The 14,412-nt window shown below is 47.8% G+C and overlaps 1 non-coding gene and 1 pseudogene across 1 annotated transcript; both read left to right on the top strand.

Moving 5' to 3' along the window:
* Window positions 1-2,865: 2,865 nt before the first annotated feature.
* Window positions 2,866-8,373, top strand: LOC119923793 (annotated as a pseudogene).
* LOC119923795 lies at window positions 3,843-3,980 on the top strand. Its single transcript, XR_005448971.1, has one exon. It is a non-coding gene; the product is annotated as a small nucleolar RNA SNORA7 (small nucleolar RNA).
* Window positions 8,374-14,412: the final 6,039 nt, after the last annotated feature.

The following is a 14,412-nucleotide window of genomic DNA, read 5'->3' on the forward strand; positions in this document are numbered from 1 at the left end:
ATGTCTGTGTCCATGGACTAATAATCCCCTACCACCCCTTTAAAAGAAGAATTGCCCTTAGACGTATCCATATATATCACTGACCCAGAGTCCCAAAGAACAAGTCCGGATATTCAGGATTTGTCAAGGTCTGGGAGGTTGGCTGATAAGATTAGGTCATGAGTGGCAAGGCATTCTCTAGGAAGCCTCATGGCTCAATGGCATGTGAATGGGTGTCTCATGACCTGAGTTCTAATCCCAGCTCGGCCCCTGGCCGGCTGTGTGACCTGGGGTTGGTGTCTTACCATTCCTGCGATCTTAGTTCCTCTTACACGCTGAGCCCCTGTGGGACAGGAAACGTGTCTCTTTAGACCGTAATTTCATCTTCCTACCTCCTTCTCCTCCCCACAGCACCTGTATATATGTTTGTACAGATATATTCCTCTATTTTACTTGCACATATTTACTATTCTATTTATTTTGTTAATGATGTGCATTTAGCCTTAATTCTGTTTATTCTGATGATGTGATACCTGTCCACATGTTTTGTTTTGTTGTCTGTCTCCCCCTTCTAGACTGTGACTCCGTTGTTGGGTAGGGACCATCTCTATATGTCGCCAACTTGTACTTCTCAAGCGCTTAGTACAGTGCTTTGCACACAGTAAGCGCTCAATAAATACAATTGAATGAATGAATGAATCTTTGGGCTGTAAGCTCATTGTGGGCACTGATTGGATCTACCAACTCCATTGTATTGTACACTTCAAAGTGCTTAGTACAATGTAATGCACACAGTAAACACTCAACAAATACCATTGATGGATTGAATTATTTATCATCACGTGGCACAGACTTTGACACAGAAATTGTTAACACCGAATAATAAAAATAATTATAATCATCGTGTTTGAAAAGCAATAGAGACATTCACTGAGGGATCTCCATTCATTCAATTGTATTTATTGAGCACTTACTGTGTGCAGAGCACTGGACTAAGCACTTGGGGAGTACAAGTCGGTAACATATAGAGACGGTCCCTACCCAACAACGGGCTCACAGTCTACAAGGAGGAGACAGACAACAAAACAAAACATGTAGACAAGTGTCAAAACTGTCAGAATAAATAGAAGTATAGCTATATGCACATCATTAACAAAATAGAGTAGTACATATGTACAAGTAAAATGAATAGAGTCATAAATCCTTACAAATATATACCAGTGCTGTGGGGAGGGGAAGGAAGTAGGGTGGGGGGGATCGGGTGGAGGAGAGGAAAAAGGGGGCTCAGTCTGGGAAGGCCTCCTGGAGGAGGTGAGCTCTCAGTAGGGCTTTGAAGGGAAGAAGAGAGCTAGCTTGGGGGACGTGGGGAAGGAGGGCATTCCAGGCCATGGGAAGGACGTGGGCCAGGGGTCGACGGCGGGACGGGCAAGAACGAGGCACAGAGTGGAGGTTAGTGGCAGAGGAGCGGAGGGTGCAGGCTGGGCTGTAGAAGGAGAGAAGGGAAGTGATGTAGATGGGGGTGAGGTGACGGAGAGTCTTGAAGCTGGGAGTGAAGGGATTTGCATGATGCGTGGGTTGACAGGCAACCAGTGGAAATTTTTGAGGCCGAAGGTGACATACCCAGAGTGTTTCTGTACAGAGAAAATCTGGGTAGCAGAAGGAAGTATACACTAAACCAGGGAGAGACAGGAGGATGGGAGATCAGAGAGGAGGCTGGTGCAGTAATCCAGTCGGGATAGGATGAGAGATTGAACCAGCAAGGTAGCAGTTTGGAACTCCAATTTCCAGAACCCAGGTTAGTAAGTCATCACAACAGGAGGAACCATTTGCTTCTTATTCTTTCTCAAGACAGGAATTTCTCCTTCTCATCATCCCATTCTCAAAACCTCAGTCCCCTGCCCCACCCAACTCAGCCTGGGGGCAGATCAGAAGATCTATTCAGAGGAATCTCTTGCTCTCTCAAGCTTTGAAATCATAAGGTGTCAGAAAATGAAATTGAACAATTGACTGACTGAATGAGAAGCTGTCTAAGGTGGTATATGAGATGAAGCTGAAACCACCCACAGTTGATGTAGATTGTCAGTAATATTAGAAACAGTTGGGATGTTGGGATGCAGATGCTGTTGTTTCCATGGGAACCCTGGGGTTCAGCACCATTGCTGCAGCTTTAGGAACTGCGCATTTATCTCCACAGGACCTCAGGGACCTCACAGGCAGAGGATTTAGGCATCGGCCAGGACATGAGGTCCCCCCTGAGTTGATCCTCCAGGGGTTCGCCATGGAGCAGTGGCTGCTTTATCTTTAGAGATGGGGGACTCCCTGAAGAACATCGCCGTCCACAAGAGATAAGAGAGAGGCTGAGGGTGCCATGCTGTCCCTTCCTTCATAGACAGCTGCACCCAAGAACTGGAGTGGAGAGAGGACCATCCCAAGCTAGCAGAGGTCAGAGCCCTGCAGCCTTACGCTGCCCCAGTCAGTGTGACCAGGGAGTGTTGGAGGGGGAGGGAGAGACCATGATGGCGATGCAACAGATGGAGCCATTCAGGGGAAATGCTCACACATGGGGCCAGTGTCGGACTTTAGGAGAGGGCTACATCCTCAGAGGGGCAGGAGGGCTTTCAGGAGGGTAAGTATTTGACAGTGCAGTGGTCCCAACCATCACTCGTCTCCCCTTCCTCATCCACCTCCATCCAACTAACATGTTTGGCTGGGGCCCTGCTGCACAGCGTCAGCATTGTGCTGTGGTCACCTCGGCCAGGAGTGGGTTCTGGATCTCAGAAAATGTTTCTGGTGAGAAATGACAGGGAGGGAATGAGAAAGCGTGATTGGTTCTAGAACACTAGCACTATCATCAACTCCTCCATACAGAAATGTTGGGTGAACACAATGGAGGTAAGAGATTCAGTCCTTTCTCTCCTGGACATACCAGTCTGCTGGGCAAGACTGATCCAAAATAATTTACATCTAGGGGGAAATAAGCATGAAGATGTGAATGCACAGCTTAATAACTTCTTCCATAGTAATGTGAATCCATACGTAGGGAAGAGCTATGAGCAGTTGTGAATGTGTAAATGCAAAGGTGGCATCTGGGCTGATTCGGCATGGGGAGAAGAAACATTTATCTGGGCAAATTTGGAGGGAGAGGGAGATTCGGGAAGAAGGAAGGATCTGAGCCATGTGTTGGAGAAGGGAATGTCCTTGGAGAGGCACAGGGAGCAGATCTGTCTCCAAGGGCTGGAGGGGAGTTGGTGAAGAGGGAAGGGAAACATGGAGGAGAACACTGGTTAAAAGCCTTGAAGCTAGTGGCAAGGAGTTGATTGGAGTCAACCAGACTTCAGTCTGTTTCATTTTCCTCTGAGAACCACAATCTGATTTGTTGTGTTGGCGGCTATGTGTGTATCCAAGGTGGGGCAGGGGAGGCAGTGAACAAACCTTGGCCGGCAGAGGTCTGGAGGGGAGGAGGAGAAGGGAATCTTCTCCCATTACCTTCCGGGGAAAAAGTGTGTCTGGGCCCAGGAGAGGCAAATAGTAGTGGAAGTAGTAAGGGGACCTGGGTTCTTATCCTGACTCTGCTATTAATCAATTCATTCTTTTAATCGTATTTATTGAGTACTTACTTTTTTGTAGAGAACTGTACAAAGTGCTTGGAAAGTACAATTCAGCAACAGAGACAATCCCTACCCAACAATGAGCTCGGGGACCTGGGTTCTAATCCTAGCTCTGCCCCCGACTGCTGGTTAACATTGGGCAAGGCACTTTGCTTCTCTGTGCCTCAAATACCGCATCTGTAGAATGGGAATTGACTGAGCCCAAGTACTCAGTAAATACCATTGTTTGATTGATTGATGGGAACATACCCCTGCCCCCTCTCAGGATCACACCTGGAGAGTTTCCAGTACTCTACCATTCTCAGCTAAGGGAGGGAGAGTCAAGTAGAGGGATTCCCATTCCATTCCTAGCTTGGGCAGTGGCTAGCGAGTGGAAGGCACTCTGCTCCAAGTCAAAAGTCACCTGTTCTGGGCAGCAGTGGCAGGGGAGATAGTCGAGGTTGGAGACTCAGGTTTACTGGGTGGAAGAAGGCAATGGTAAACCACTTCTCTATTTTTACGAAGAAAACTCTATGGATACAGTACCAGAACACTTGCCGATGGAGTTGGGGCATTCTGGGAGAGATGCATCCATGGAGTCGCTATGGCTAAGAGGCGAATCGACGGTATAAGTCAAGACGTGCCAGACTGCTGCACATATTAGTTCTATTGAACACTACAGGTGACAGATACATACGACAGGTTAATTTAATAATAATGATGGTGGTATTTGTTAAGCGCTCACTATGTGTGAAGCACTGTTCTAAGCACTGGCAAACTCCAAAAGGAATTACTGTTGATTACTTCATCGATGCTAACAATCCATCGTATTTATTAAGCACGTATGGTATGCAGAGTCTACCTACTAGACTGTAACCTCCTGGTGGGCAGGAAAATATCTGCCAACTCCATTGGACTGAACTCTCCCAACCATTCATTCATTCAATCAATCGTATTTATTAAGTGCTTACTGTGTGCAGAACACTGTACTAAGCGTTTGGGAAGTACAAAGGTCGGAAACATAGAGAGACGGTCCCTACCCAACAACGGGCTCACAGTCTAGAATGGGGAGAAAGACAACAAAACGAAACATGTGGGCAGGTGTCAAAATTGTTAGAATAAATAGAATTGAAGCTCTATGCGAATCATTAACAAAATAAATAGAATTGTAAATATGTACAAGTAAAATAAATAGAGTAATACATCTGTACAAATATATATACAAATACTGTGGGGAGGGGAAGGAGATAGGGTGGGGGGATGGGGATAAGGAGAGGAAAAGGGGGGCTCAGTCTGGGAAGGCCTCCTGGAGGAGGGGAGCTCTCAGTAAGGCTTTGAAAGGAGGAGGAGAGCTAGCTTGGCGGATGTGTGGAGGGAGGGCATTTCAGGCCAGGGAAAGGACGTGGGCCGGGGGTCGATGGTGGGAAGGGCGAGAATGAGGTACAGTGAGGAGGTTAGCGACAGAGGAGCAGAGGGTGTGGGCTGGGCTGTAGAAGGAGAGAAGGGAGTTGAGGTGGGAAGGGGGCGAGGAGATGGACAGCCTTGAAGCCGAGAGTGAGGAGTTTTTGCTTGATGCGTAGGTTGACAGGCAGCCACTGGAGATTTTTGAGGAGGGGAGTAACATGCCCAGAGCGTTTCTGCAGAAAGATGATCTGGGCAGCAGAGTGAAGTATAGACTGAAGTGCAAAGAGACAGGAGGATGGGAGATCAGAGAGGAGGCTGATTCAATCATATTTATTGAGGGCTTACTGTGTGCAGAGCACTAAGGCTGATGCAGTAATCCAGTCGGGATAAAATGAGAGATTGAGCCAGCAAGGTAGCGGTTTGGACGGAGAGGAAAGGGCGGATCTTGATGATGTTGTGGAGGTGAGACCAGCGGGTTTTGATGACGGATTGGATGTGTCGGGTGAACGAGAGTGCCGAGTCGAAGATGACACCAAGGTTGCGGGCTTGTGCGATGTGGAAGGGTGGTAGTGCCGTCTACAGTGATGGGAAATTCAGGAAGAGGGCAGGGTTTGGGAGGGAAGATAAGCAGTTCAGTCTTGGACGTACTGAGTTTTAGATGGCGGGCAGACATCCAGTTGGAGATGTCCTGAAGGCAGGAGGAGACACGAGCCTGGAGGGTGGCAGAGAGCAGGGGCAGAGATGTAGATTTGGGTGTAATCAGCGTAAAGATGATAGTTGAAGCCGTGGGAGCGAATGAGTTCACCAAGGGAGTGAGTGTAGGTAGAGAACAGAAGGGGACCAAGAACTGACCCTTGAGGAACCCCTACAGTAAGGGGATGGGAGGGGGAGGGGGAGCCTGCAAAGGAGACTGAGAATGAACGGCCGGAGAGATAAGAGGAGAACCAGGAGAGGACAGAGTCTGTGAAGCCGAGGTTGCATAGCGTGTTGAGGAGAAGGGGGTGGTCCACAGTGTCGAAGGCAGCTGAGAGGTCATGGAGGATTAGAATAGAATAGGAGCACTTAATACAGTGCTCTGCACACATTGAGTATTCAGTAAATGCCACTGAGCTATTGCTTGATGTGTTCATACCCCTACATGTATCAATACTATTGAACTCTATAGGTGATCAATGAATACAACTGCTTTATTTATTAAAATGGGAATCAATCATATTTATTGATCACGTACAGTGTTTAGAGCGCTGTACTAAGTGCTTGGGAGGGTACGCTATGATATAATTAGTAGAAGTGTTACCTGCCCAACTTACAGACTGGAGGGAATGCCAATGTTTCCGAATTGAAGTTCCCCTCCTCCTTTCCAGGGAGTCAGCATCACCTCCTAGAAATGACCAACATCTCCACAGTGGCTGAATTTCTCCTCCTGGGGTTCTCTGACATCCGGGAGCTGCAGTTGGTCTATGTCACGCTGTTCCTCCTTGTCTACCTAGCGGCCCTTCAGGGGAATCTCCTCATTGTTGCTGTCACCACCCTCGAACAGCGTCTCCATGCCCTCATGTACTTCTTTCTCAAGAACCTGTCCTTCATAGACCTCTGCTACATTTCTACGACGGTACCCAAATCCATTGTCAACTCCTTGACCAGTGACAGCTCCATCCCCTTTCTGGGATGTGTCTCACAGCTCTTCCTAGTGATCTTCTTTGGTATTTCAGAGTTTTTAGTCCTCACTGCAATGTCTTATGACTGCTATGCCGCCATCTGCTCCCCACTGCACTATGAGCTCATCATGAATGAAACAGCCTGTCTGTGCATACTAGCAGTGTCATGGCTCACTGGGGGTCTGTTTGCAGTCTTGCTTTCAACTTCTACCTTCTCACTGACCTTTTGTGGGTCGAATGCTGTTCAGCAGCTCTTCTGTGACGTCCCCTCTCTACTGAAGATCTCCTGCTCTGAAGTCCACATTGCCATTGACGTGAGTGTGGCTGTTGGGTTAGTCTTAGATGCCGTCTGCTTCATTTACATCATCCTCTCCTACATCTTGATCTTCTCAGCCGTGCTGAGGATGCCGTCCTTCGAGGGCCGAACCAAAGCCTTCTCCACCTGCCTGCCCCATCTCACTGTCATCATCATTTTTCTCTTTACCGCAGCGTTTGCCTATCTCAAACCACCTTCAGACTCACCCTCTGCTCTAGACATGTTGGTTTCCATGTTCTACACCGTGGTGCCCCCCACTGTGAACCCTCTTTTCTACAGCCTGAGGAACAGGGATCTGAAGGCTGCTCTGGGCAGAATTCTAAAGGGGACATTCTTCCCCCAACATCCATCCTGGGACAAAATGTCTGTGTCCATGTACCAATAATCCCCTACCCCACCTTAAAAAAGGAATTGCCATTAGACATATCTTGGTGTCATCCTCGACTCCGCTCTATCGTTCACCCCTCACATCCAAGTCATTACCAAAACCTGCCGGTCTCAGCTCCGCAACATTGTCAAGATCCTCCCTTTCCTCTCCATCTAAACCAATACCCTGCTCATTCAAGCTCTTATCCTATCCCGTCTGGATTACTGTATCAGCCTCCTCTCCGATCTCCCATCCTCCTGTCTCTCCCCACTTCAATCCATACTTCACACTGCTGCCCGGATTGTCTTTATCCAGAAACGCTCTGGGCATGTTACTCCCCTCCTCAAAAATCTCCAGTGGCTACCAGTCAACCTACACATCAGGCAAAAACTCCTCACCCTCGGCTTCAAGGCTCTCCATCACCTCGCCCCCTCCTACCTCACCTCCTTTCTCTCCTTCTGATAGCCCAGCCCACACCCTCCGCTACTCTGCCGCTAATCTCACTGTGCCTTGTTCTCGCCTGTCCCGCCATCGACCCCCAGCCCACATCATCCCCCTGGCCTGGAATGCCCTCCCTCTGCACATCCACCAAACTAGCTCTCTTCCTCCCTCCAAGGCCCTACTGAGAGCTCGCCTCCTCCAGGAGGCCTTCCCAGACTGAGCTCCCTCCTTTCTCTCCCCTTCGTCCCCCTCTCCATCCTCCCTGCCTTACCTCCTTCCTTACTTCCTTCCCCTCCCCACAGCACCTGTATATATGTTTGTATGTATTTATTACTCTATTTATTTATTTATTTTATTTGTACATATTTATTCTATTCATTTTATTTTGTTAATATGTTTTGTTCTGTTCTCTGTCTCCCCCTTCTAGACTGTGAGCCCACTGTTGGGTAGGGACTGTCTCTATATGTTACCAACTTGTACTTCCCAAGCGCTTAGTACAGTGCTCTGCACACAGTAAGGGCTCAATAAATACAATTGAATGAATGAATGAATGAATGAATGAATATATACCACTGAACCAAAGGCCCAAAGAACAACTCTGGATATTCAGGATTTGTCAAGGTCCGGGAGGTTGGCTGACAGGACTAGGTCGTGATTGACAATGCATTCCCTAGGAGGCTTCATGGCTAAATGGCACATGAGTGGGTGTCACATCACCTGAGTTCTAATCCCAGCTTGTCCACTGGCCTGCTGTGTGACCTGGCCTTAGTGTCTTACCATTCCTGGGCTCTCACTTCCTCTTACACTCTGAGCCCTTGTGGGACAGAAAACGTGTCTGATTGGATTGTAATTTCATCTTTGGGCTGCAAACCCATTGTGGGCACTGATTGAATCTACCAACTCCATTGTATTGTACTTTTCAAAGAGCTTACTACAATGTTCTGCCCACAGTAAACACACAACACATTCCATCGATCAATTGAATTATTTTGTTTCTGCTTCATCACGTGGCACAGACGTTGACACAGAAATTGTTAACACCGAATAATAAAAGTGATAATAATCATAATAATGGTGTTTGAAAGTGGACAGAGACATTCACTGATGGAACTCTAGTTTCCAGAACCCAGGTTAATGCATCATCACAACAGGAGGAGCCATTTCCATCCTATTCTTCCTCAAGCCAGGAATTTCTCCTTCCCATCAGCCCATTCTCAAAACCTCAGCCCCCTGCCCCACCCCACTCAGCCTGGGGGAGAACCATAGGATGGATTCAGAGGACTGTCTTGCTCTGTCTAGCTTTGCAATCCGAAGGTGTCAGAAAATGAAATCGTTCCATTGACTGAATGAGAAGCTCTGCCTCTCGTGTATCACCTGTAACCACCTGTAACGCAGTGGCCTCGTTATCTCTGGGGACGGGGGACTCTCTGGAGAACATCTCCCTGCCCAAAGGAGATCAGAGAGGAGCTGAAGGTGCCACGCAATCCCTTCCTTCATAGCCGGCTGCACCCAAGAACTGGAGTGGAGAGAGGACCATCCTAAGCCAGCCGAAGTCAGAGCCCTCCAGCCCTATGCTGCCCCAGTGAGTGTGACCGGGGGATGGTGGAGCGGGAGGGAAAGACCAGGATGGGGATGCAAGAGATGGAGCCATTCAGGGGAAGTGCTCACACATGGGGGCAGTGTCGCACTTTGGGGCAGGGCTACAACGACAGAGGGGCAGGTGAGCTTTCAGGAGGGTACGTATTTGACAGTGCAGTGGCCCCAATCATCACTCATCTCCCGTTCATCATTCATTCATTCATTCATTCAATCATATTTATTGAGCGCTTACTGTGTGCAGAGCACTGTACTAAATGTTTGGAAAGTACAAGTTGGCAACATATAGAAACGGTCCCTACCCAACAGTGGGCTCACAGTCTAGAAGGGGGAGACAGAGAACAAAACAAAATATATTAACAAAATAAAATAAATAGAATAAATATGTACAAATAAATGAATAAATAAAGTAATAAATACGTACAAACATATATACATATATATATGGGTGCTGTGGGGAGGGGAAGGAGGTAAGGTGGGGGGGATTGGGAGGGGAAGGAGGTAATTCGGGGAGTGGGGAAGGGGAAGTGGAGAGGAAGGAGGGGGCTCAGTCTGGGAAGGCCTCCTGGAGGAGGTGAGCTCTCAGTAGGGCCTTGAAGGGAGGAAGAGAGCTAGCTTGGGGGATGTACGGAGGGAGAGCATTCCAAGCCAGGGGGATGATGTGGGCCAGGGCTCGACAGTGGGACAGGCGAGAACGAGGCACGGTGAGGAGATTAGTGGCAGAGGAGCAGAGGGTGCGGGCTGGGCTGTAGAAAGAGAGAAGGGAGGTGAGGTAAGAGGAGGCGAGGTGATGGAGAGCCTTGAAGACGAGGGTGAGGAGTTTTTGCCTGATGCGTAGGTTGATTGGTAGCTACTGGAGATTTTTGAGGAGGGGAGTAACATGCCCAGAGCATTTCTGGACAAAGACAATCCGGGCAGCAGTGTGAAGTATGGATTGAAGTGGGGAGAGACAGGAGGATGGAAGATCGGAGAGGAGGCTGATACAGTAATCCAGACGGGATAAGATGAGCGCTTGAACGAGCAGGGTAGTGGTTTGGATGGAGAGGAAAGGGTGGATCTTGGCAATGTTGCGGAGCTGAGACCGGCAGGTTTTGGTGACGGCTTGGATGTGAGGGGTGAACGAGAGAGCGGAGTCAAGGAGTCAAGGTTGACACCAAGGTTGCGGGCTTGTGAGATGGGAAGGATGATATGCCGTCAACAGTGATGGGAAAGTCAGGGAGAGGGCAGGGTTTGGGAGGGAAGACAAGTAGTTCAGTCTTGGACACGTTGAGTTTTAGGTGGTGGGCAGACATCCAGATGGAGATGTCCTGAAGGCAGAAGGAGATGCAAGCCTGGAGGGACGGAGAGAGAGCAGGGGCAGAGATGTAGATTTCCTCATCCACCTCCATCCAGCTAACATGGAAGTCGCTTCCTGCCCGTGGCCGTGCAGCACAGCATCCACATTATGCTGTGGTCACTTCGGCCCAGAGTGGGTCCTGGACATCAGAAAATGTTTCTGGTGAGAAATGACATGGAGGGAATGAGAGGGTGTGATTGGTTTTAGACCAGGAGCACTATCATCAACTCCTCCATGCAGGAATGTTGGGTGAACACAGTGGAGGTAAGAGATTCAGTCCCTTCCCTCCTGGGCTTACCAGTCTGCCGGTGCTAGACTGACTCAAAAGAAGCTACAGCTAGGGGGAAATGAGAATGGAAAGGTGGATGCACAGATTAATAAATGTTTAGTAATGTGAATCTATAGGTAGGGAAGTGCAATGAGCAGTTGTGAATGTGTAAATGCAGAGGTGGGATTTGCCCTGATTTGGCATGGGGAGAAGAAACATCAATTTGGGCAAATTTGAAGGGAGAAGGAGATTCGGGAAGAAAGAAGGATCTAAGCCATGTTTTGGAGAAGGGAATGTCCTCTTTCATTCATTCATTATTTCAGTCGTATTTATTGAGCGCTTACTGTGCGCAGAGCAGTGTACAAAGTGCTTGGGAAGTACAAATCGGCAACATATAGAGAAGGTCCCTACCTAAATACGGGCTCACCATCTAGAAGGGGGAGACAGACAACAAAACAAAACAAATAGACAGGTGACAATACCAACGGGATAAATAGAATTATAGCTATATACACATCATTAGTGAAATGAATTGAGTAATAAATATGTAAAAATATACACAAGTGCTGAGGGGAGGGGAAGGGGGTAGGGTGGCAGGAGCGGGGAGCATGGGGAGGGGAGGAGGAGGAGAGGAAAAGGGAGGAGCTCTATTTCCAAGGTCTAGAGGGTAGCTGGTAAAGACAGAAAGGGAAACAAGGAGGACACGGTTCTAAAGCCTTGAAGCTAGTGGCAAGGAGTTGATTGGAGCCAGTCAGGCTTCAGTCTGTTTCATTTTCCTCTGAGAACCACAATCATATTTGTTGTGTCGGTGTTGTGTCAGTGTCATGGTGTCAGTGAAGGGTTTGGAGGAGAGATGTTTGAGCGCTTCTTTGTCTTCTCTTATGCTTTCATGTCATCTCTGAACCATAGCGAATGAATGGACGTATCTCTTCAGGAATGCCCCATTCTCCAACTGTAAATGTTCTGGTAGTTCATCCATAGAGTTTTCTTGGTAAAAATACACAAGTGGTTTACCATTGCCTTCTTCCCTGCAGTAAACGTGAGCCTCCTCCTCGACTATTTCCCATGACACTGCTGCCCAGCACAGGCAAGTTTTGACTTGCAGTAGATTGCCTTCCACCCGCTAGCCACTGCCTAAGCTAGGAACGGAACGGGTAGCCGCTGCTTAACCGTCCGTCTGGTAGCCGAGACTGGTAGAGTACTGGAAACTCTCCAGGTACAATTCTGGGTTGGGGGAGTGATGCATTAGCAAATAGTGAAATGAGTAAATGAGTGGCTAAATAGGTGTGGGTTGGTGTGACTGGATGTATTTATGTGTAAGCAGCCACAGTCAGTTGAAAGGAGTGCGTGTGTGTGTGTGTGTGTGTGTGTGTGTGTGTGTGTGTGTGTGTGTGTGTGTCTGAGTCGCTGGCTGGGGCCCCGCAGCAGAGCGTCAGCATTATGCTGTGGTCACTGTGGCCAGAAGTGGGTCCTGGACGTCAGAAAATGTTTCAGGTGGGAAATGACAGGGAAGGAATGAGAGGGTGTGACTAGTTCTAGAGCACCAGTACTATCATCAACTCCTTCATGGCAGAAATGTCTGGTGAACACAATGGAGGTAAGAGATTCAATCCCTTCCCTCCTGGACTTGCCAGTCTGCTGGGCTAGACTGAGCCAAAATAATTTACAACTAGGGGAAAATGATCATGAAAATGTTAATGCACAGCTTAATAAGTTCTTACATAGTGATGTGACTCTAAAGGCAGGTTAGAGCTATGAGCAGTTGTGAATGTATAAATGCAGAGGTGGCATCTGGCAGATATGACATGGAGAGAAGAAACATCAACCTGGGCAAATTTGGAGGGAGAGGGAGATTCGGGCAGAATGATGGATCTTAGCCATGTGTTGGATAAGGGAATATCCTTGGAGAGGCAGAGGGAGAAGATCTATCTCCAAGGGCTGGAGGGGAGTTGGTGAAAAGGGAAGGGAAACACTGAGGAGAACACCGGTAAAAAGCCTTGAAGCTAATGGCAAGGAGTTGATGGGAGTCAACCAAACCTCAATCGGATTCATTTTCCTCATTTGTACAATAGCTTGTACAGTGGCTAGTGAGTGGAAGGCAATCTGCTTCAAGTCACAACGCACCTGTTCTGGGCAGCAGTGGTAGGGGAGAGAGTCGAGGGTGGAGACTCAAGTTTACTGGGTGGAAGAACGCAATGGTAAACCACTCCTCTGTTTTTACTAAGAAAACTCTATGTATACAGTATCAGAATGCTTGCAGATGGAGGTGGGGCATTCTGGGAGAGATACGTCCATGGAGTCACTATGGGTCGGAGGCGAATCGACAGCATAAGTCAAGACATGCCAGACCACTACACATATTAATACTATTGTACACTACAGGTGACAAATACAACAGGTAGATTGAATGATAATGATGATGTAAAATGGGGATTAAGACTGTGAGCCCCCCACCCCCACCCCGTGGGACAATCTGATCACCTTGTATCCTCCCCAGCCCTTAGTACAGTGCTTTGCACATAGTAAGTGCTTAATAAATGCTGTTATTATTATTAGTAGTATTATTATATTTGTTAAATGCTCACTATGTGTGAAGCACTGTTCTAAACGCTGGCAAACTCCAAAAGGAATTAGTGTTGATTACTTCATCGATGCTATCAATCCGTCGTATTTATTAAGCATTTATGGTATGCAGAGTAGTCTACCCACTAGACTGTTACCTCCTGGTGAACAGAAAAATAACTGCCAACTCCATTGGATTGAACTCTCCCAAGCATTTAGTACTGTGCTTTACACACAGGGAGTATTCAGTAAATACCCTTGAGCTATTAATTGATGTGTTCATACCTCAACATGTATCAATACTGTTGAACTCTATAGGTGATCAATGAATGCAACTGCTTTGTTTATTGAAATGGGAATCAATCCTATTTATTGATCACTTACAGTGTGTAGAGCGCTGTACCAAGTGCTTGAGAGAGTACAATATGATATAATTTGTAGAAATGTTACCTGCCCAAAAGTAACATACAGTCTGGAGGGGAATGCCAATGTTTCTAAATTGAAGTTCCTCTTTTCCTTTCCAGGGAGTCGGCATCATCTCCCAGAAATGACCAACATCTCCGCGGTGGCTGAATTCCTCCTCCTGGGGTTCTCTGACATCCGGGAGCTGCAGCTGGTCTATGCCACGCTGTTTCTCCTTGTCTACCTGGCCGCCCTTCTGGGGAATCTCCTCATTATTGCTGTTACCACCCTCGACCAGCGTCTCCACACCCCCATGTACCTCTTTCTCAAGACCTTGTCCTTCATAGACCTCTGCTACATTTCTACCACGGTCCCCAAATCCATTGTCAACTCCTGGACCAGTGACAGCTCCATCTCCTTTCTGCGTTGTATATCACAGCTCTTCCTAGTGATCTTCTTTGGTTCTTAAGAATTTTTTGTCCTCACTGCAAAGTGT

The sequence above is a fragment of the Tachyglossus aculeatus genome, unplaced genomic scaffold (assembly GCF_015852505.1).
Source record: "Tachyglossus aculeatus isolate mTacAcu1 unplaced genomic scaffold, mTacAcu1.pri scaffold_265_arrow_ctg1, whole genome shotgun sequence".
Classification (NCBI taxonomy): Eukaryota; Metazoa; Chordata; class Mammalia; order Monotremata; family Tachyglossidae; genus Tachyglossus; species Tachyglossus aculeatus.